The sequence below is a fragment of the Apteryx mantelli genome, chromosome 11, assembly GCF_036417845.1.
Source record: "Apteryx mantelli isolate bAptMan1 chromosome 11, bAptMan1.hap1, whole genome shotgun sequence".
NCBI classification, from domain to species: domain Eukaryota; kingdom Metazoa; phylum Chordata; class Aves; order Apterygiformes; family Apterygidae; genus Apteryx; species Apteryx mantelli.
In genome coordinates, this window is record NC_089988.1 from 11795860 (window position 1) to 11819990 (window position 24131).

Below are 24131 nucleotides of genomic sequence, written 5' to 3' on the forward strand. Positions count from 1 at the left end.
CATCAGTGAATATTTTAGCTTGTTGCAGTGAACATTTCCCAGGAGGAGGGAGCACAAGGGACAGAGAAAGTCACATCTTCAGCTGGGCCTCTGCTCCTGAGTGGGGCCAGTCTCTGGGGATGGAGGGAGCTCATGGCAAGTGGGCAGCACTGCCCAGAGACAGCTGTGTGCAGCAGCAGCTCCTCTGCAAAGAGCAGCAGGGCTCTGGGCACTGCCTGCTGCTGCTGACATGAGAGGAGAGAAGGCAGAGAGGAGTGCAAGGCAGTGTGGAGTGGGAGGCCAGAGGAGAGCTGCTTGTGGGAGAAATCTTCACAGCCCCTGACACGGTAAGTCTCTGGCTGCAGGGCAATGCTACTGAGGTTCCTGGAAGGGTTTTCCAAAGCTATTTCATCCCATGACTGATAGGTTTTTGAAGGACTGCTCTCCTTTGCAGAAGAGGGGGAGATGCTTGAGAGCAGGCATTCCCTGCCACACCATCACAGGGACAGGGCATGCTGCTACTTTCTCCCAAGGACGGCTGCAGGGCTGTGAAGCTGGGATATGCATCCAGATCTGCCCAGGGCTGTGATTCAGAGCAGTGTCCCTGCACCGCAGAGGAAGGTGCAAAAAATGCCACTTGAAAGGCAAGGAGCTTTCCTTCCAGGGCTTTCAGTTTCCTGATGTTGGCAGGGAGAAAAAAGGAAAGAGTTTTCTGGTTTGGCAAGGAACTGGGACTCACTCACCTTCCCTCTCAGAGATCAGTAGGTCTGTGATAAAGCTCAGCAAACCCTTTCAACCCCACCTCCACCTACAGCAGCACCAGCAGCACCTTTATGGATTTATCAGGGCTGATGTGACCTGCTGCTTAGGACCTGCGAGCACAGAGATGCCCCTGAAGAGTGCCCTGATCTGGGAGGTTTCTGTAGGGCAGAACTGTGCACAGAGAGGGTGGGACAGGGTCTGTGAGTACCAACAGGGAAAAGATGTTGGGACAGAGAAAGCTGCAGGCAGCAGGAACAGGCCCAGGCAGCAGAGATGGGCAGGGAATGAGAGGGAAGTGCCAACAGAATCGTCATGGGAGGATGGATTTGGGCAAGTCATGGTCAGTGGTCAGTCCCTCCCATGCAGACACCTTCCTCTGAGCAAGCTCCCTGTCTCTCCTCTCCCTGCCAGCAGAGCCTCTGCCCTGAGAGCCATGGGGTCCAGGGCATGAGTTGTCTTCTCTGCAGCCAGCCCTCCGGCAGAGGAGGGGTGCCCAAAAAAGGGACTGAGAGTGACTGCCCTGAGATGCCACTGCCTGCGAGGCAGCATGCCTACTGGTAAGGTGAAGGCTTTCCTGAGTTCCCGTCTGTCTCTCTCTTCTTGCCTCCCTTGGCAGAAGGATCGTGGTGTTGCTCCTTGTTTCCCCTCCTCTCCATGCTGCTCCTATTCCTGCTCTTGGGCTCTCTGGGGTGGGAAGTTTCAGCTGCATTTCAGACATGGATGCTACAAGTTGTGCAGCAGAGGAGTCTGCATGGGAATGAGGCTGCCCCAGCCCCCTTCTGACTTGTGGAGCTCCAGAAAATGCAGTCTGTGGAGCTGGGAAATGAGCTGATTCTCCCTTAAGGAGAGCCCATCTCCAATCCTAAGAGTCCTTTGACCGTTTCCTTCCAGTCTCCTGGCAGACTGCGTGCTGTCCTCTTGAAAGGCACAGGTGTCTCATAGCATCACTGTGATATCTGAGAGCCCCATGAGGAAGGTGCAGAGATGGTGAGAGTATGGAGATGGTGGTGGGAGGCTGTATGTGGGCATCTGCAAAGAGCCCTGTGTGTCCTTGGCTAGAAGGGGAGTGTGCAGAGCTCCCTCAGGTGCCCGGAGAAAGGGTGAGAAGTTTGGAGCTGTGCACTTTGAAACTGGACTTGTCTGCTCTCAGCAGGGGCTGCTTTCTTTCTAGGGCAACGTATGAGTGTGATCATCCTCCAGCCCAAAGATTTACAAGCACAGGACAGCTGGGAGTGAGTGTAATAGACAGACTAGCTGTCCTCACTCTGCAACAAGGGACAGTGGATGCTTTCCTCTCAGGACTCACCATAGAAATGCCAAGGATTTCTACCTTTGAGGAACACTCCCCAGGGGTGTCACGGACATCTAAATTAAAATAAAATTCCTATATAATCCCTGAAACTCTGTTCCTCAAACCTCATTCTTTAGAATTCAGAGTGAAGACGCTGAAAAGCCCTTCTACATGATGAGTGGATTTCACCTGACAGAAATTGTGAATGTCAGAGCTAGTCACCCCCATTCCCCTGTGCCCACTGCTTGACAGCAGGACTGACTCCTGTGGAGCGCATGAGCAGAGGTCCCTGTTCCTCACAGCACACTCAGCCAGGGCAAAGCAGAGCCCAAGCACGGGAGCGGCACAAATATCCTCTCAGTAAAGAGAGAGGCAGTGTGGGGGGTTCTATGAGAACTTCAAAATTTGGGGGTTTCTTTGCTTGAAACTTCTAACTTCTCAATGTCTGTTCTTCTTTGCACAGTCCCCCATGCCTGGAGATAGCAAGATGTCCAACAGCAGCTCCCTCAAGGAGTTCCTCCTCCTGGCATTCGCAGACATGCGGGAGCTGCAGCTCTTGCACTTCTCACTCTTCCTGGGCATCTACCTGGCTGCCCTCCTGGGCAATGGCCTCATCATCACAGCCGTAGCCTGCGACCACCGCCTCCACACCCCCATGTACTTCTTCCTCCTCAACCTCTCCCTCCTTGACCTTGGCACTGTCTCCACCACTGTCCCCAAATCCATGGCCAATTCCCTGATGGACACCAGGGCCATTTCCTACTCAGGATGCGCTGCTCAAGTCTTCGTGGTTGTCTTCTTGTTAGGAGGAGAGTATTCTCTTCTCACAGTCATGGCCTATGACCGCTTTGTTGCCATCTGCAAACCCCTGCACTATGGGACCCTCATGGGCAACAGAGCCTGTGTCAGAATGGCAGCAGCTGCCTGGGTGAGTGGTTTTCTCCATGCTCTCATACACACTGCTAACATGTTTTCAATACCACTCTGCCAAGGCAACACAGTGGACCAGTTCTTTTGTGAGATTCCCCAGATCCTCAAGCTCTCCTGCTCAGACTCCTACCTCACGGAAGTCGGGCTTATTGTGGTTAGTGTCTGTTTAGCCTTTGGGTGTTTCGTTTTCATTGTGCTGTCCTACGTGCAGATCTTCACTGCTGTGCTGAGGATCCCCTCTGAGCAGGGCAGGCACAAAGCCTTTTCCATGTGCCTGCCTCACCTGGCCGTGGTCTCCCTGTACATCAGTACCTCATTTTTTGCCCACCTGAAGCCCCCCTCCATCTCCTCCCCAGCTCTGAATCTGGTGGTGGCTGTTCTGTACTCAGTGGTGCCTCCAGCAGTGAACCCCCTCATCTACAGCATGAGGAACAAGGAGCTCAAAGATGCACTGAGGAAACTATTTGAATACACAATATTTCAGCATCTCCCTCTATGACTTTCAAGCTATCTCAGGAAAAGCCAAGTTTATCTTTTGTTCATATGTTTCTTCCTTTTTTATTATTTGTTATACCTGTGATATATTTGTTCCCAAATGTTTATTAATTATTTATCCTACTTCTTCTTAAGCATGTGCCTGTTTTTTTCTGATGCAAGTATCTCATGTTCATGGGAAATGTGGTTCACTGCATAATCCGACAAAAGAAAGGAACAAGCAGAAAATCAGCTCACACCCCTGTTAACTTCTCTTGAACGCAGAGAGCAGCACCAGGCATGCAGAAGTGGTTGAGGGGTGAAGAGTCCAGGCAGGGCACAGAGGAGCAGCCCCTGTGGCCCTCAGGGCTGTCCCTCACCACCTCGGCAGGCAGTTCCCCTCCGCAACCTTCAAGTCGGGGCTGCTGGTTTCCTTGAGCCACATCTGTTGACCGCAGCAGGGCTTGGTCTATTCAGAGCTGTTCTCTTTTCACTCCTGCACTGTCCTGTTGCGCCTTTGTACTTGTGTCGGCCCTTAGGTCTCTTGTACCTTGGTGACAGCACTGCTGTGTCTACAGTCATATTGCTGTGACTATGGGCAGGACCAGGCAATGCGAACCAGCTGCATCAGAGCTGACCTCCCTGTGAGCACCACTGTACTGAAAGGTGCTCTCCTCAGTGCAATGCCGGGAGGCTGGACTCCTCTTCCAAAGCTGGTGTCAAGAATATGTCCAAGGAATTGCACCCTACAAGGGCCTCTTGCTTTTCTGGGGTTCCCCACAGATTTGGGGGTATGAGCTCAGAGTCCCAGTGGGATCTGTTAGGGACCAGGACCTAGACGGAGAGCGTGCTTCTTGGTGGCAAGTGCCCAAGCAGAAAGCCAAGGTCTCTGACTTGTCTGATTGGGACTGCCTCCCAGATGCAACAGGACTGAGAGGAAACTGGACTGCCATGAGAGCTCAGGGGATGTCCCAGGATAGCTTGTGAACCTGAGTGGGACCTCACAAGATGAGAGACCACTCAAGGTGGAGTCCCCAAAAGGAAAAGGGCTAACCTGAGGAATCCACAGGCTAATGAGGGCTCGGCAGTGCCAGGAGAGGCTGTTAGGACCCAGCAGGCAAGGGGAGGTCAAACTGGAGAGTGATTCATGACATTGTCTTTAAACACCACAGGCTGGATCTAGTGCAGCACCCAAATGCCTGTCATGCCACTCGTGATGCTCCATTGTCCATCCAAGCACCTTCCTTGGCCATACACCCAACAGGTCGGGGAGAATGGAAAGGGGCTCAGCAACAGAAATCCCCCTCTGGCTGACTCTGCTTCCAGTGCCAACCAGCACAGCCAGTGCGGAGTCACTCCATGGTCCCACAGCCTTCTCACGCTGCAGAGCAGCACTACCAGCCCAGAGCCCTGCGGGGAGCACAGGGGAGGGGCGCAGGAATGGCTGGCCAGGCCCACATGGACACACTGACCTGAGGAAAGGTTCTCCAGGGAGCAAGGACATGCAAGAGAAGAGTAGGTGTGCATGTGTGTATAGGGGAGGAATACAAAGAGAAACCAGCACCAGCTCGGGGCAGGTGTCTCTGTCACTGGGGCAGCAGGATCTGCCTGAGGACCCTGGGGCCAGGACTCCAGTGCTGTCCTGCGGAGGGTCTGGGGCTGTGGTCTGAGTGCCCAGAGTTCTGCAGCCCCCTATGGAAGACACTGCTGAGGGGCCACCCCCAGCCAGGGCTGCTCTACTGGGTGGGTTGGGAAGAGGGCAGGAGAGGTGGGGAGAGCCAGGGAGGGTCTGGGCTGGGCTGGAAAGGGCCCAGGAGAGGAAAAATGCCAGCAAGCAGTAACTGTGCACGAATGGTGCCCAGAGCACAGGAAGGCCAGGGAAATTGGGGCAAAGACCCCTGCCCTTGGCTGCATGGCTGGGGCACTGGACAGGTGAGGCCTTTGTGGCTGGCCAGGCTCGAGGTGCGGGGTGCATGCCAGGTAGGAGCTCCAGGATCTTCATGGGCTTCCTGTGCAGCTGTGACTGTGGTGAAGGCAAGTGGGCAGACCCAGGCACACACAATTGCAAAGGCCAGGGGTGGAAAAGGCAGTGTGGGGCTGGTGAAGGCCCTCTCTCTGCTCCCCTTGGGGAAGAGAGTCCCCAGGCGATACTGGACTCTGCTTTGGCCGACAGGAAGGGAGCGCAGGGCAGGGTGGAAGAGGCAGATGGAGCCTCTCAGGGTGCATGAGGGAGTTTTCCAAAGGCCAGGGCTGAGCCAAGAACCTTTGGATCTTCCCCCTGATGCTCTCCCAGCTGGGCTCATTCTGCTCTGCCTTAGGTGCTCTCATCCCCATGCCAGCCATGCTGGAGCAGAGGTTGAGGATCAAGAATTCATGGAATCACAGAGGAGTTTTGGTGGAAGTGACCTCTGGAGGTCTCCAGTCCAAGCTCCCACACAAAGCAGGGCTGGTTGGAGACCTCCAGTCGTCTGGCCATCGCTGAACTGTGCCTGACCCCAGTTACCATCCCCAAATCTGCTCTGCTCTTCTCGTCCGGGCACTGTGGGACGGCACGTCTCATTGGTGGGTCCCTGCCCTGCCTGCCTTGCCGGCACCCTCAGCTCCTGGCTCCGCTTCCCACGTGGAGCAGCCGCGCTCTTGCTGCTCCCAACAACATCCTCTTTGTAGCAGGAACCCAGTCACAAATGGTTCATAAACAGTCAAGCTGTGACATAGAAAGACCCATTGTCATAACTGGGTATCATCAAATCAGACCCCAAGTGACTGCTTTCGCTTCTTCATGCAGCTAAGACTCTGCATGCAGTGTTCCCTGGGTAGAGGGTCCAAATCCGAAGCTCTCCTGACACCTTTAAATTGCCTGTCAGGCAAGAGTTGCTGCTATGGATACAGGGTCACCTTTTGCATTTACAGCCTTCTTTGGGATCTCCCTGGATGCCAGCTTCCCTTGCCAAGGCTTTCTTGACTTTATTCCAAGGTAGAGATGGGGAGTCAGCTCAGCAGGATGGGGACAGGGACAGGTCAGGACCCGAGAGGTGCCGGGCCAGGCACAGCCATGTCCACAGTGTAACTCAGGCACGGCCCAAGGCCCCCAGCAGGGGCAAGAGGCCCTGCAATGAGGCCGGTCACTCTCTGTCCCCTCTGCTCTTGTGCCCAGCACATCCCCCTCCCTGTCTGCCTGCAGCCCCTCCATGCCCACCCTGCTGCCCAGCACAGCATGAGAGCCCTGGCCCTGCAGCCCCTCCGGCAGCTCCTGCTGCCTTGGGGACAGAGCTGCCTGCCCCCAGCTGGTGCACAGGGAAACCTGCTTCTCGTTCTCATTTCCTATCTCTGAGCGCTGCCCTGCTTCTCTCCTGGGACATCCCTGCTCCCCAGAGAGCCTTTCCCCAGGTCAGTGTGTCCATGCTGGCCTGGCCATTCCTGCACCCCTGCCCTGTGCTCCCTGCAGGGCCCTGGGCTGGTGGTGCTGCTCTACAGAGCGATTAGGTTGTGGGGTCATGAGGCCGTGGGGTGACTACTGCCTCAGCCCTGGCCATGCTGGTCACGGCAGGAAGCAGACCCATCTGGACAGGGATCAACACCACTGATACTGCTGGTACATCTCTGTGCTCATGGACAGTGCTCAGAGTGACCGCAGGGCATTTGCAATGGCAGGAGATGTGTTTGGGCGTGCACCAGCTCCAGCCTGTGGTGTTTCACTGAGGGTGCAGGAATCACTCTCCCGTGCCCCTTCCCTGCACCTCCTGGGTCCCCAATGCCTCTCTGGGGACTTCAGAGTCCTCCTTTCCCCATGCGTACCTGGATTTAGTGCTTTACCTTCTGGTTACTTCACCATGGACCGTCCCTCACTTTGTGAGGCTCCACTCACTGCCCACCCCCACCACACGCTGTCCCTGGAGATCCCCTGAACTTTCCTGGGGCTCAGATTCCCCTCCTGAAGGATGGGCATCTCTCATCAGCACTGTCACCTGTGGGACAGCCCCAGGCAGAAAATTCAGAGACCGTTCCCCATCTCCACTGGCACTGGTCACCAAGAGATGAATCCTGGATCCAGCCCTCAGTCCCTATCAGACCACATGTAGAGTCTGAGCTTGTTCCCCGCATCCCATGGAGTTCACAAGCAGAGCAGCAGGCCCTTTTGTGGTGCAATTTATTTGGGTGTATTTTTGACTCCATCTTCTGAAGAAAGGGCAGATTTGGAAAGGCCCTGAAAAGAGAAAGTCCTGCTGCTGTTGGTGGACACGTCTCCAAGAAAGCTGCAGCCCCCACACAAAGGCTGCACAGGAAATGCCTGCTGTGGAAGTGGGGGAATGGTCCTGAGAAGCAGAAGGTCTGTTCCCACAGGCTTTGTCCAGTATCTCCTCCCCTCCACTCCCACTTCGCTTTGGGTGGTGGAGCTCTGCAGAGGCAAGTGACCAGCCCATGGTGACAGCCGGCTGCCACCCTCACAGAAGAGGGGTGTGGGATCACACCCTGACTGTGGCCAGGGGAGCTGAGCTCTCCTAATGGACACGGGACCCATGGCCTCCCCCTGCCTGTGCTCATGTGAGCCTGACTCTGTGCCCCTGAGCTCCCTTGGTGTTGAAAGAGACAATGCCGAAAGGGACCCTGCAAAGGGAAACTCTTTGCATTGCACTCAGGACATCCATAGGAGCTCAGACTAGTGGGGCTCTGAGGTTCCCCATCTCTGCTGATGAAAGGGGAAGCCTGGCTTCCTGCTTCAACATGGACTTTGGGTCAGATTCAAATGAGAGATTCCTGATGAGACGTGACACGAACTGGATTTTTTGTTGTTAATTGTTTTTTTGACATGGATGCAAAAAAGAAAAGTAAGAAAGAAAGAAACGCACAGCACACAGCCTTGATTCCAGATACCCTGAGGAATGGATGCACAATGGACAGTTATTGGTGCTGACATTGTACCCATTGGATCACTTTCCTCAGGGCATCCTTGAGCTCCTTGTTCCTCATGCTGTAGATGAGGGGGTTCAGAGTTGGAGGCAACACTGAGTACAGAACAGCCAGCGCCAGATCCAGAGCTGGGGAGGAGAGGGAGGGGGGCTTCAGGTAGGCAAACATGACAGTGCTCACAAACAGGGAGACCACTGCCAGGTGTGGGAGGCACATGGAAAAGGCTTTGTGTCGTCCCTGCTCAGAGGGGATCCTCAGCACAGCAGTGAAGATCTGCACGTAGGACAGCACAATGAAAACGAAACACCCAAAGGCTAAACAAAGACTAACCACCAGAAGCCCAACTTCCCTGAGGTAGGCGTCTGAGCAGGAGAGCTTGAGGATCTGCGGAACTTCACAGAAGAACTGCTCCACAACATTGCCTTGGCAGAGTGGTATGGAAAATGTGTTAGCAGTGTGCAGCACAGCGTAGAGAAAACCACTGGTCCAGGCAGCTGCTGCCATTCTGACACAAGCTCTGCTGCCCATGAGGGTCCCGTAGTGCAGGGGTTTACAAATGGCAATGTAGCGATCATAGGCCATGACTGTGAGGAGATAATACTCTGATGCAAATAAAAAAAAAGAAGAAAAAGACCTGGGCAGCACATCCTGAGTAGGAAATGGCCCTGGTGTCCCACAGGGAATTGGCCATGGATTTGGGGACAGTGGTGGAGATGGAGCCAAGGTCCAGAACAGAGAGGTTGAGGAGGAAGAAGTACATGGGGGTGTGGAGGCGGTGGTTGCAGGCTATGGCTGTGATGATGAGGCTGTTGCCCAGGAGGGCAGCCAGGTAGATGCCCAGGAAGAGTGAGAAGTGCAAGAGCTGCAGCTCCCGCGTGTCTGCAAATGCCAGGAGGAGGAACTCACTGAGGGAGCTGCTGTTGGACATTTGCTCCTTTGCGACACAGGGAGACTGTTCGAGGAAGAAAAGACATTGACAAGTTGACAACAGGCTTCTCTGAGCAAAGCTTTCTCATAACACCCTCCCCCCCCCACACACACACCAAGCACACGCACATTACCTATCCCCATCTCAGCGGCACCACCATTGATCTCCGTGGCTTGAGCTCCGATTTGTGCTGGCTGATTTTGCCATGCGGAGCAGGGGCATCCGCCCATGGGCTGCAGAGGAGTCAGCCCTGACCTACAGCACTATGTAGATGGGAACAGGGGGGACTAAAATTTTAAATTACTGGCAGTTCCAGTGAGATTTAACCCACTCATAGTGTTGAAGGGATTTTCAGGCGAGGAAACGACTCCTGCCGTGGACCCCCCAACCTTGAGAGCAGAGGGCTGTGCTGTCTGGGAGAGAAGGCGTTGGTGTTGGAGTTTCCTCTCACACTTTGAGCATGACTCTGCTGCCTGGAGCCGTCCCTGTGGGGACCTGTTTCTCTGTCCCCACGTCTCTCCTCTCTCAGTGCTCACACACCCCATCCCACCCGCTGTGAGCTCAGCACTGCCCTGCAGAAACCTCCCGGGGGCAGGACACTGCCCAGGGCACCTCTGTGTTTGCAGGTGCTACGGAGCAGGGGAGAGAAACCTTGGTGAGGCTGGAAAGGTGATGCTGGTTCTGTCCCTAGGCTGAGGGGTGGATGGAGGCATTTGCTGAGTCCTTCCCAGAGCTGCTCCTCTCTCACTGTCACTGTTTTGGAGCCTCCATCTCCTGTCTAAACCTGACAGATCTATTCCCATTTTACCCCACCCCAACAGAAAATAACTGAAAGCACAGACTCATGACAGCTCCCTCCCTTTCATGTATCCCCTGCCTTGACATTCCTTTTGGAAAGTCCCCTCTAGAAATATCCTGGGAGTGAGCTGGAGCTGTGGGCAGCCCTGACCCACATAGCATCCTCTTGACAGGAGGCTCAAGCTGCCCTGCCGCAGGTCTCTCCTCCCACCCAGAGCTTCTCCCTGTGGGAAGGTCCCCAGGCAGGCTGAGGGCTGACCGTTGTGGGCAGCAGTCACTGCTCTGGGCACACAGCACCCTGGGGCACAGGGACACTGCTCTGAATTGCAGTCCTGGACAGATCTGTGAGCACACCCAGGCTTCACCCCCTGCAGCGTCCCTGGGAGAAGGTAGCAGCATGCCCTGTCCCTGTGACACTGTGACTGGGAATCCCTGCTCTGAAGCATCTCCTCCTACTCTGTAAAGGTGAAACCGATAGAGCGATCCTTAAAAATCCATCGTGTGACTGGATGGGTTTCAAGACATTGCCAGGAACTGCAGTAGCATTGTCCTGCAGCCAGAGACTTACTGTGTCAGGGGCTGTGAAGATTTCTCCCACAAGGAGCTCTCCTCTCTCCTTACGCTGCGTGCTGCCTTTTACTTCTCCCTGTCTTGTCTCTTCTTCTGGCAGAAACTGCAGGCAGTGCCTGGAGCCCTGCTGCTCTTTGCAGAGGAGCTGCTCCTGACAGCGCTGTGTCTCAGCAGTGCTGCCTGGTTGCCATGAGCTCCCTCCATCCCTGGAGCCTGGCCCCACTCAGGACCAAAGGCCCAGCTGAAGGCATGATTTTTTCTGTCCCTTCTGCTCCCTCCTCCTGGGAAATGTTCACTGAAGTAGACTAAAATAATCACTGATGGTCCCTGTCTAAGCACTGAAAGAAGACTGATTCCAGCCTTGCAATTTGTCTCATCAGAGGATGGTTGTCTATGAAAAGTGGAAATGTCCCACTCTGGAAACCCCTACTCCCGTCTCTTATCTAGGACCCCTAGATGCGCAGAAGACTAGAGCTCCTTTTCCCATTGTTCAGGTGTTGATTCAGATGAGTCAATTTAGGCTTCTCAGGCTGCTTTAGAAGGCCCTGGGCTGGCATAGCATTCAGATCCTTCCTATGAGCTCCACAAAAAACACAGAGGAGGTGGGATTCCCCTGTCCCAGGCAGAAGTGAGAACAGCATGGATGTCTGCATGCGAGATCTTGGTCTGTGCATGACCATGCAGGTCTTCTGCTCCATCTTCCTGGGAAATGTTCACTGAGGTAGACTAAAATAATCAGCTATTGTCCTTTGCTAAAGAGTGGAGGGAGACTGATTCCAGCACTGCAATTTATTTCATCAGAGGATGGCTATCTATGATAGCTGGAACTGTCCCACTCTGAAAGTTCCTATTCCCACCTCTTAACTAGGCAGGACACCTAGGTGGGGACAAGAAGGGAGCTCATTGACACATGGTTCAGGTGTTGATTCAGAGGAGTCAGTTTGGGCTTCTCAGTCTGGTTTAGAAGGCCCTGGGCTGGTATGGGATTTAGATTGTTCTCGCGAGCTCCATAAAAAAACACAAAGGGGGTGGGATTCCCCTTGCCCAGGCAGAAGTGAGCACAGCACGGATGTCTGCATGCGAGATCTTGGTCCATGCTCCTGTTATAATCAATGGAGTTCAAGGGTGGGAGTCAGTTGCTCACACACAAACACCTGGTGACGTTGGGAGACACAGAGGTGCTGGAGAACATGTGCCAAGGTCTGCTTGCTCTGATGGAGAATCTGAGAGACACACATCCTTCTAGAGCATGAGGTGGGGTCAGGTAGGGAATTGCCTTGGCCACCTGCAATGATACTAGATGCCCACTGCTACCAGAGCTCCACTCACTAGGAAGCTGAGACACATGCAGATCCCGACATTGCAAACAGTCGATGTCATCCAGTGCAGACACTTGACTCAGCGACACAGAAACAGGCCTGCAGGGCCATGTCTGATGCCTGGGGGTGTCCAGCCCATCCACATGTCTCTAGCAGATACACCACGGGACCTCTAGGAAAACCATGCCCCTTTGGAGTGGGTGCTGGACAAGTACCCCAGGGCAATTCAGTTTTCCTACCAGTGTCCAGAGAACTGGATCCCACCACTGCCTTTAGGCCAAGTCCTGTTGATCTACAGGCAAGACTGCTTCACAAATGGGAGAGGCACCTCCCACCAAGGTCTCTGCTCTGGTCTCTGCACCCTTAAAACCTTCTACCTTTCCTCCTCCTGAACCTCTTCTCACCACGAGGTGATATGAACAGGGACTGGGCTAATGATGACCTCAGGGTGCCTGGATCACATGCTGCCCAGTGCCAGGGACTTCTTCAGTGGCACCTTGTTCTGCCTGGAGATCACTTCACCTCTGTCACAGGCTCCAAGGTGCTGCAAATCAGCTCAGGCAGCAATCTTCTCTCCTGCCACTTCTCCACAGCCCAGCTCTGTTTCTCCCTGGCCTTGGGCACCGCAGGCTTTGCTCTCTCAGTGGGAACCTCCTTTCACCGTTACATTGCCACCTGCTATCTAGGCCAGTGTGTCTCTGCTCTAAAGTGGGGCCATTGCACACACAGTGTCCTTGGCCCTTGGTAACATGTTTCACCATGACCGGTCTGCACTCTGTGCCACAGCTGAGGCTCTGCAGCCCAAATATACACAAGTGCATGCAGCCTAAGAGGCACAGAGAGGAGCAGATGGAGACGCACAAGCTGTCACAGGACTGAAACATGGTTGGAATAACTGAGATGCAGTGGGACCACTAGCATGACTGGAGGGCTGTGATGGCAGAGTACAAGCTCTGCAGGCAAGACCGTTAGGGAAGATGAGCAGGGGGGATGCCCTTGGTGTGAAGGGACAGCTCAGATGTATGGAGCTCTTGCATGGGATGGACAAGGGTTTGGGTGAGAGCTTGTGCATGAGCATCAGAGTAAAGGTGACGTTGTGATGGGGGTTACAGACCACCCGATGAGGGTGCGGAGGTGGATGCAGTCTCCTTTAAGCAACCTGAGCAAGTCAGTGGTTACAGGCCCTGGTTCTTCTGGGGGGACTTCAATCTCCCTGATATTCATTGGAAGGGCATATGGCAGGGTTCAAGAAGTCCAGGAGATTCCTGGAGGGTGTCAGAGACAGCTTCTAAGCACAGCTCCTTGATGGGCCAGTAAGGGTGATGCTCACCTGGATCTGGTACTCACACAAGGAAGCACAGATCAGGGATGTGATAATCTGTGGAAACCTTGTCTGCAGTGACTATGGAATAGTGGAGTCCCAGATCGTGAGGGCAGTGAGGAAGGACAATAGTAGTGTACAGACTCCGGCCTTCAGAGGAGGAAACTTTGTCCTCTCCAGGGCACTGGTGGGGGATCCCATTGGAGGCAGCTCTGAGGGGAAATGGAGCTTAGGAAAACCAGCAGGTCTTTAAGGACAGCAGCCACGAAGCACAAGGATGGTCCATAGCGATACCCATTAGAACTGGGAGACATCTTGGGAGATTGGCTTGGTTCAACAGGATGCTGTTGTCCACCAAAGTAGGGATGGTGAAACCCAAGCTCCCTGAGGGTAGACACTTGCGGAAGATGTCAAGGGCATGAAGAAGAGCTGCTACTACTCTGCTAACACAGAATGAATAAGCAAAGAACACCTGGTCTCACTGCTGAATGGGGCAGGGGCTCTAGTAATAGCAGATGCAGATAGGTCTGAGGAACTCAGTGCCTTCTTGGTTTCAGTCTTCACCAGCAAGGTCTCCTGAGCTGTTGTGCCTCGAGTCAGGGCTCCAGAAGAGAAAAACAGCCAGCAGGGGATGAGGGTTGAGTGAGGGATTGCTTGTAAGTACTCAGCCCATGCAAGTCTCTGGGATGCGATGGGCTGCACGTGAAGACACTGAGAGGGCTGGCCAACATCATAACAAGGCCAGTCTCTATCACCTTTTGAAAGGTTGTGTAGATCAGGGGAGGTCCCAATGACCAGAAAAAGGAATGTGTTGTGCCCATCTTCAAGAAAGGCCACAAGGACAACCTGGGGAGCTGCAGGCCCTTCAGCCTCACTTTGGTGAGGAGTGTGTCATGCAGCAAATGCTCTCAGATCATATTTCTGGGCACATGAAGAATGTGCCTGGGAACAGTCAGCATGGATTCACTGAAGGTAAATCATTCCTGCACAACCTGAGTGCCTTCTGTGATAAAAGACCTGTGGTTGTGGAGCAGCAGAAAGTACTGGATGTTTTTTTATGATGCTTTTAGGAAGGTGTTGAACACTGTCTCCATGAATATTCTTGAATACAATAAGGCATCATGTTAAGATGGGTAGACACGCGGGTGGATAAAAAGCTGTTTGGATGATGGAGTTCAGAGGGTTTTTTGAATGGGTCATGCTTTACCAGGAAGCCAGGTAAAGGTGGAGCATGCAGGGGTCTCTACTCGGACCTATCTTGTCTGACAGGTTCACCAGTGACCTGGAGGATGCAACTCTCATCACGTTTGTAGATGACACCTCATCAGGAGGAAGAGTCACATGTTTGAGGGCTGCCATTCAGAGGGACCTCAGCAGACGGGAGGAACAATCTGTCACCAACTTCGTGAAATTCAACAAGGACAAATGCAGGTCCTGCACCTGGGGTAGACCAACACCCTGCAATAATATGGGCTGGGGAGTCTTTGTGGGCAGGGAGCTGAACATCAGCCAGCAGCGTGCCCTGGAAGCAAAGCAGGCAACAGCATCTTGGGCTGCATGAACAGCAGCACAGCCAGGAGATGGAGGGAAGTGATTATCTCCCTCTACTCACCACTCATTAGAGCCCATCCAGAGACTGTGTCCACTTGGGGTTCCCTGTAGAAGAACACTGTTGATCACATGGAGTGAGCTCAGTGGCAGGCCCCCAAGGTGGTTGGGGGCTGAAGCACTTGCCCTGTGAGGAGAGGCTGAGGGAATGGGTTTATTCAGCACAGAGAAGGGAAGGTTTCTGGGGGAACTCATAGCAGCTTCCCAACTCAAGGATGCCACTGAGAATGAACCAGGTTTTTACAGGCATTCATGGTGAGAGAATGAGAGGAAAGAGTTAAAAGCTGACACAAGTGCAGTTAAAATTGTATATAAGGGAGAAAAATCGATGAGGATCCTGAAGCATTTGAAGTGGCGTCCAGAGGGGTTGTGGACTCTCTCTTCTTGGAGGCTTGCAGGACGCAGCTGGACAAAGCCCTGAGGAACTTGGTGTGAACTCAGTGTTAATTCCTAAGTGAGCAGGATGTTGGACTCGCTTCCTCCCAAGGTCCCTTCCAGCCTCAATGATTTGGTGATTTTTGTCCTCTCTGGCGATAGCCACTGCAATTCTTGCAGGCAGCAAATCCTTTTCTGCACGTGGGTTAGCACCTAACATGGCCTCCCCAGAGCCAGCCCCTCCTAGTGGTGTGAGGTTGCCCCTTGGGCCTGAAAGGTTTTCAGTTCAAGGGTTCATTATGAGTGACTGCTTGTCCAGAGTGAACCCCCTCTACAGCCTACAACACCTGTACATTACAACATGATGCCAAATGAGTGTGACAAATGCAGAAAGTCATGGCATGAGGGTGATTGCACTCTAACATCCATGCGGTCCTTTGCTGATCCAACAAAACACAGAAGGACTGAAAGAGCCTTAAACCTCCTAGGCACACACAGGTAATGTTGACTTTGTCCCTCTGGGAGGTGAGGGAGCTGCGTTTGTTCAGCCTGGAGAAGAGAAGGCTTTGGGAACACCTAATAACAGCCTCCCCGTACCCACCAGGATGTCATCAAGGAGATGGAGGCAGGCTCTTCACTGTTGTGCATGATGCGAGGGTGAAGGCTGATGTGCATGAGCTGAAACGAGATGTCAGGCTGGGTGTAAGGAGAAACTTCTGACCCATCCAGAGAGTCAAGCACGGGGGCCAGGTTGCCCAGCGAGACTGTGCCATCTCCATCCTCAGAGGTTTTCAAGTCCGAAATGAGTAAAGCCCTGAGCAAACTGATCGGACCTGATAGCTGACCCTGCTGTGGCAAGGAGGTTGGGCCAGAGACATCCTGAGATCCCTTCCAGATGGAATGATTCTGCATTTCCTTCCACCTCGAGTCTTCTCTTGATCTTGGGAAAACATTCAGCTTGCCTGTGATTGTGGAAGCAGATCTCAGAAAACTATGACCAGATCAACTGCATGTTTCTTTTCCTGCTCCAGAGTAGTTCAAATTCAGGGTTGCTTGGCAGGTACCCCCAAATAGCCTCTTTTTTTTTATTCTTCTTCACTTTTTATTGCATTTTTCCCTCTTTTCCACCTTCCAAGTTGTTTTCTTTTACCAACCTGATACTCTCCCATGAAGTCAGCCAACCCCTCTTTACCCTTTCCTCTTTGACCCTGGATTTGCTTTCTTTGTACATTCACTTGGCTTTTCTGAGATGCTTGCCATGGTGATGCCTACCTTTGCCAGCAGTCCCTTTAAAGGACTACCTCCTTTTATTACCCGTAGTGTCCTGCAGTTCCTCCTGCTGTTATCCTGTCAGAGGCACTGCAAGACAGGATGAGCCATCTGCACACACTCATTTACAGCTGACACAAGGGAACTTTAGTCGAGAGGGGCCCTGAGAAACTTGGGGATTTGGCCAACAGAAGCCTCATGGTGTTGTACAAGGAGCAGTGGCAGGTCCTGCATCGGGGGACAGGACAGCCCATGCATCAGGAGAGGCTGGCACCTGACCGTCAGAGGAGTGACCCTGAGGAGAAGGGCCTGGACGTTACGAGGGATGCCGTATGAGCCAGTGGTGCACGCTCACTGCAAATGAGGCCAGCTTCATACGAGGCTGCTTCAGGAAGCGTGTGGCCACCCAGACAAGTGGAATTATCATCTTCCTCAACTCAGCCCTGGTGTGACCACATCTGAAATAGTGTGTCCCAGTGTGGGCTGCCCAGTGCTGGAGGAATGGGGAGCAACTGGAGAGGGTCCAGAGGAGTCTTCCAAGATGGGGTTGGGGGCCTGAAGGAGAGGCTGAGGGACCTGGGCTTCTTCAGCCTGGTGAAATGGAGGCAAAGGGCAGTACAGTAGTAGCCTCTGAGTGCTTGAAAAGATCTTGGATCTCTTCTTGATAGTGGGAAACAGCATGAGAAGGGGAAACCAGGCTAAAACAGGAACTCACAGCTCAACTCCAGGGCAATATGACACCAAAGACAAAGCGGAAGGAGGGATATGCAGCAAAGGAGGAATTCAAATATATTGTGCAGTAAAGTAGGGATGGTGTTAGGGAAGCCAAAGCTCTCAGAGGGTACACACTGGCAGGGGACATCAAAGGCATGAAGAAGGGCTGGTACTGCTTCAGCTATGGTAAAGAATAGAAAGGAAAATGTTGGCCCTTTGCTGAATGCTGGGAGCTCAGTGCCTTTTTGGCTTCTGTCTTCTCCAGCGAGGTCTCCCAGGCTGTTGTGCCTAGAGTCAGGGCTCCAGGTGAGAAAAGCAACCAACAGTGCATGAGGGCTGAGTGAGGGATGACTTGCAAGAACTCCACCCCCTACAAGTCAGTGGGATTGGAACGGCTGCACCAAAGGACATTGAGAGAGCTGGCTGCTGTCATAGCAAGGCCACGCTCTGTCATCCTTGAAAGGTCGTGGAGATGGGGTGAGGTCCCACTAACTGCAGAAAGGCAAATGTTACATCCATCTTCAAGAAAGGCCCAGAGGGCAACCCAGGGAACGACAGGCCATTCAGCCTCAACTGGTTGAGGAGTGTGTCATGGAGTGAGTCCACTCATTTCTGGGCACATGAGGGAGAAGAAGGTGATAGGGTAGAGTCAGCACGGATTTACCCAGGGTAAATTGTGCCTCACCAGCCTGACTGGCTTCTAGGATCGCATAGCTCTATTTGTGGCTGGAGAGCAGAAAATGTCTTTCAATGTGATTTGAGCAAGGTGTTTGACACTGTCTCCCACAATATCCTTGTGGAATACAATTCAGAAATGTACCACCTAGATGGGTGGACAACCAGATGACTTGATTAGTGACATGGAAGAGGCAATACTCACTATGCTTGCTGAGGACAAAAAAACTGCAGGGGACCCCAGCCATATGCTTGAGGGCTGCTATTCAGAGGGCCCTGGACAGGCAGGAGGAATGGGCTGTCAGTACATGGAGTCCAGGGCATGAGCCACCTCCTCTGCATCCAGACCTCTGCCAGAGGAGAGGGGCATCTCTCCTGCCACAGGCCCATTTCATGCTGCCTGACAAGGGGGCTGAGAGTGATTGCCCTGCAATGTCGTTGTCTGTGAGGCAGCATGCCCAACTGGGTAAGCTGAAGGCTTTCCTAAGTCCCCCTCTGTCTCTTCCTCCTTGTCTCCTTCGGAACCAGGATCATGGTGTTGCTCCTTGTTTCCCCTCCTGTCCATGCTGCTCCTTTTCTTGCTCTTGGGACAATTTCTTTACACTGCCAGATGGGATAAGAAGCGTGATGCTTTCTTGTATCTGAAAATTTCAAACAAGGAGGAACTGATCAGGGATGGGATAGTAAGCGTCACCCTTCTCTACTGTGACCATGAAAATGTGGATTTCCAGATCCTGAGGAGAGTGAGGAAGGGCAGGAGCAGAATACAGACCCTGGACTTGAGAAGAGCAGATTTTGGCCTCTTCAGGGGACTGGTGGGAGAACCCATGGGAGGCAGCTGTCAAGGGCCCAGGAGCTCAGGAAAGCCAGCAGGTCTTTAAGGACAGCACATGTAAAGCCCAAGGATGGACCAACCTGATACTCAGTAAAACTAGCAGATATCTCAGGGGACCCACTTGGCTAAACAGGGACCTCGCACCTTAGCTCCAGGGCGATAGGGCAGCGTAGAGAAGGGGGAAGAAGAGAGAGGCAAAGGAGGCATTTAGAAATATTGTCCAGGGTCATAGGCTTGGTGTTAGGGAAGGAAAAGCTCCCCTGGCACTGACACTTGCAGGGGATGTCAAGGGCATGAAGATGAGTTGCTACTGCTTCCATAAGAATGAACGAATAGAAAGGAAAATGTGGCCTCACTGCTAAATGGGACAGGGAACCTTGTAGCAGCAGCTGCAGATAGGTCTGAGCAACTCAACCCCTTACTAGCTTCCGTTTCCATGAGCAAGGTCTTCTGGGCTGTTGTGCCTTGAGTCAGGACTCCAGAGGAGAAGAGCAGCCACCAGTGGACGAGGTTTGTGAGGGATTACTTGTGAGAACTCAGATGATACAAGTCAAGGGGGTTGGATGGGCTGCAGCCAGGGATACTGTGAGAGCTGACTGCTGTCCCTGCAGGGCCACTCGCTATCATCTTTGAAAGGTTGTGGAGATGGGGTGAAGTCCCAATGACTGCAGAAAGGCAATTGTTACATCCATCTTCCAAGAAGGCCACAAGGGCAACCTGGGGAGCTGCAGGCAGTTCAGCCTCACTTTGGTGAGGAGTGAGTCATGCAGCGAACCCTCTCAGATCACATTTCTGGGCACATGAAGGAGAAGCAGGTGCCTGGGAACAGTTAGCATGCATTTACCCAGGGTAAATTCTGCCTCGCCAACCTGATTGCCTGCTATGAATAAATAATTGTATTTGTGGTTGGAGAAGAGCAAATGTCCTTTCCCTAGACTTTAGCGAGGTATTTGACACTGTCTCCCACAATATTCTTGCATGCACGTTAGAACATTTCAGTCTAGAAGAGCAGACAACCGGATGGGTAAAAAGCTGCTTGGATGATCAGAAGTGGTGGCAGTGGTGAATGGGTAGCACTCTTCCTGGAGGCCAGGGAAAAGTGGAGCACCGCAGGATCTCTCCAGGAACTTGTCCTCTTTATCATCTGTATCAGTGACATGGACGAGACAACACTCATCATGCCTGTAGATGAGGGCTGCTGTTCAGAGGGAGCTAGACAGGCAGGAGGAATGGGCTGTCAGCAACCTCATGGAATTCAACAAAGAAAAATGCCAGGTCTTGCACCTGCTATAAACCACCATCCCACTGTGTTACAGGCTGGGGCGTGAGGGCCTGGGGAACAGCTCTGTGGAAAAGGACGTGAGGGTGCTGGGGGACAGGAGGCAAAACATGAGCCACCAGTGTTCCCTGGCAGCAAAGAAGGCCAGAAACATCGTGGGCTGTATGAGCAGGAGCACAGCATAGAGGTCGAGGGAAATGGTGATCGCCTTCTAGTCAGTATTCATTAGACACCATCTAGAACCCTGCATCCAGGTTTGGGTTCCCAGAAGAAGACAGAGGTTGATAACCGGGAGAAAGTCTGGCCGAGGGCCCTCACAGCAGTGAGGGAGCTGGAGCACTTGTTCTGTGAGGAAACATTGGAACTTGCTGCCCAGACAGCGCTGTACAGTCTCCTCCTTTGGAGGCTGCCAAGACCATGCTGGATGAAGCCCAGAGCAACCTGCTCTGACCCCAGAGATGACCCTGCTGGGAGCAAGGAGATTGGGCTGGAGACTCCCTGAGGTCCCTTCCACCCTGAAGGAGTTTGTGATTCATCCCATGCTCGATCTTCTCTTCTTGATGTCAGGTAAAGCACATAGGTGCACAAGGCAGGAGATACATGAAAGGGAAGGAGCTGTCATGAGTCTGTGCTTTCACTTTGATTCTCTTTGGGCAGGGTGAGATGGGATTGGATCTGTCAGGTTTAGACAGGGGACTGAGACAGTGACACTGAGAGGAGCAGTTCTGGGAGGGACTCAGCAAATGCCTTCATGCACCCCTCCGCCTAAGGACAGAACCAGCATCACCTTTCCAGCCTCAGCAAGGTTTCTCTCACCTGCTCTGTAGCACCTGCAAACACAAAGGTGCCCTGGGCAACATCCTGCCCCCAGGAGGTTTCTGCAGGGCGGAGCTGAGCTCACAGCAGGTAGAATGGGGTGTGTGAGCACTGAGAGGGGAGAGACGTGGGGACAGAGAAACAGGTCCCCACAGGGACGGCTCCAGGCAGCAGAGTCATGCTCCAAGTGGGAGAGGAAACTGTCAACTCCAACGTCTCATCTCCTCCCTCAGCCAGCACAGCCCTCTGCTCTCAAGAATGGGGGCTCCAGGGCAGGAGTCATTTCCTTGGCAGCCGGACATGCAGGAGAGGAGACACTCGTGAGTGCCCCTCTGTCCCTCCCTGGCCCTGCCTCCCTCACCACAAATATCATGGTATTGCTGCATGTTTCCCACCTGTCCATGCTGCCCTTGTGCTTCCCCTTGGACTCTCTGGGCAGGGGGCTTTCTGATGCAGTTCAGACACTGACCTTGTGGGTCCTGTCATGCAGACGTGTCCTTGACAGTGAGGTGCCCAAGTGCCCCTCTAACCTGTGTGTCAGGTTAGACCTGTGTCTATGCAATGTCTAAGGCAATGCAGTGTAGGGGGCTGGGAATGAGACAGCTCTCCCTTCAGGACACCGCATCCTTAAGACATTCCGCCATTTCCCTGGAGTGTCTGGCTGGGCTGCAAGCTGCCCTCCACAAGGACACAGCTCTCCCATTGCAGCTACATGTTATCTAGGTGCCCCAGGCAAAACCACCTAGATACTGTGGCCACTCTGGAACATGCTGCTGGGAGGGTGGATGTGGGCAGCTGGAAGGAGCCTGATGTGTTGCTGGCTAGAAGGGGAGGGCTGAGACCTGCCTCACATCCCCTCAGAAAGAGTGCTGATGGGCACTTTGCAAGTGCAGTCCTCTGCTCTCCACAGTGTCGTTTCTTTTTGGGGTAACATAAGTGCAACTGTCCTCCACCTCCGAGGTGTGAGTGCAGGGCAGCTGGGAACAGGGCAGATGGACAGGCCAGCTCTGCTCCCTCTGCACTCAAGCCAGAGTGAATCCTTTTGCCTCTCCAGAATCACAGCTGCTCACTCTGAGTGCAGCAGCAATGCAGAGAATTTCTACCTGCAGGAATGCTCCTCAGGTGTGACAGAGTCAGCTAAAGGAAACAAAAGAAGCCTTAAAACTCTTAATGACCCCACATTATTTAGAAGTGGGAGTGAAGATGCTGAAAATGCCTTCAACATTATGAATGGATGAAATTTGACTGGAACTGGGAATATAACATTTTAGTCTCCTCTGTTCCCATGTCCACAGTGCTGTAGGTCAGGGCTGACTCCTCTGGAGCCCACAGGCAGAGGCCTCTGTTCCTCATGGCAAACTCAGCCAACACAATCCGGAGCTCAAGCCATGGAGCTCAATGATGGTGCTGCTGAGATGGAGAGAGGAAATGTGTGTGTGTTTGGGGGAGGTTATGAGAAAGCTTTGCTCAGAGATGTCTGCCCTAACTTGTCAATATCTCTTCTTCCTTAGACAGACACCTTGTGCCTCAAAGGAGCAAATGTCTAACGGCAGCTCCCTCAACGAATTCCTGCTCCTGACATTCGTAGACACACGGGAGCTGCAGCTCTTGCACTTCTTGCTCTGCCTGGGCGTCTAGCTGGCTGCCCTCCTGGGCAACGGCCTCATCATCACAGCCGTAGCCTGCGACCACCGCCTCCACACCCCCATGTACTTCTTCCTCCTCAACCTCTCCCTCCTTGACCTTGGCACCATCTCCCTCACTGTCCCCAAATCCATGGCCAATTCCCTCTGGAGTATGAAGGCCATTTCCTACTTGGGATGTGCTGCCCAGGTCTTTTTCTTCTTTTTTTTTATGCTCAGCAGAGTATTATCTCCTCACTGTCATGGCCTATGACCGTTATGTTGCTATCTGCAAACCCCTGCGCTACGGTACAATCATGGGCAGCAGAGCTTGTGTCAAAATGGCAGCAGCTGCCTGGACCAGTGGTTTTCTGTATGCTGCCCTGCACACTGCTAACACATTTTCCATACCACTCTGCCAAGGCAATGTTGTGGAGCAGTTCTTCTGTGAAGTTCCCCAGATCCTCAAGCTCTCCTGCTCAGACTCCTACCTCAGGGAAGTTTGGCTTACTGTGGTTAGTGCCTGTTTATTCTTTGGGTGCTTCATTTTCATTGTGCTGTCCTATGTGCAGATCTTCACTGCTGTGCTGAGGATGCCCTCTGAGCAGGGACGACACAAAGCCTTTTCCACGTGCATCCCTCACCTGGCCGTTGTCTCCCTGTTTCTCACCACTGTCATCTTTGGCTACCTGAGGCCCGCCTCCCTCTCCTCCCCAGCTCTGGATCTGGTGGTGGCTGTTCTGTATGCAGTGGTACCTCCAGCAATGAACCCCCTCATCTACAGCATGAGGAACAAGGAGCTCAAAGATGCGCTGAAGAAACTCGTTCAATGGGTACATTGTCAGCGTCAATAACTGTGCATTGTGCAGCCACTCCTCAGGGTATCTGGCATCAAGGCTGTGTGCTGTGCATTTATTTCTGTATGTTTTTCTCTTTTGTCATTAAAATATATTTCAGGTTCATGTCAAGTCTCTTCAGGAATTACTCATTTGAATCTGACCCAGAGGCCGTGTTGAAGCAGGAAGCCAGGCTTCCCCCTTCATCAGCAGACATGGGGGAACCTCAGAGCCTGCTAGTGTCTGCTCCCTCGGATGCCCCCAGTGCAATGAGCAGTTTCCCTTTGCAGTGTCTCTTTTGGCACTGACACTGAGGGAGCTGAGGGGCACAGAGTCAGGCTCAGACGAATACAGGCCAGGTGAGACCATGGGTCCCATGTCCATTAGGAGAGCTCACCTCTCCTGGCCACAGTCATGGTGTGATCTCACACCCCTCTCCTGCGAGGGTGATAGCCAGCTGTCACTGTGGGCTGGTCACTTGCCTCTACAGAGCTCCAACACTCAAAGCGAAGTGGGATTGGAGGGGAGGGGATTCTGGACAAAGCCTGTGAAAGAGACCCTCTGCTCCTCAGGACCATTCCCCCACTTCCACAGCAGGCATTTCCTTGCAGCCTTTGCGTGAGGGCTGCAGCTTTCTTAGAGACACACCCACCAACAACAGCAGGACTTTCTCTTTTCAAGGCCTTTCCAAAACTGGCCTTTCTTCAGAAGATGGAGTCAAAAATATGCCCAAAGAAATTGCACCACAAAAGGGTCTACTGCTCTGCTTGTGAACTCCATGGGATGCGGAGGACAAGTTCAGAGTCTCCATGTGATCTGTTA

The 24131-nt window shown here is 53.1% G+C and overlaps 1 pseudogene; it reads right to left on the reverse strand.

The window, feature by feature from the left end:
- Nucleotides 1-8374: 8374 nt before the first annotated feature.
- Nucleotides 8375-23312, reverse strand: LOC136992974 (olfactory receptor 14A16-like; annotated as a pseudogene).
- Between the last annotated feature and the right edge of the window lie 819 nt (nucleotides 23313-24131).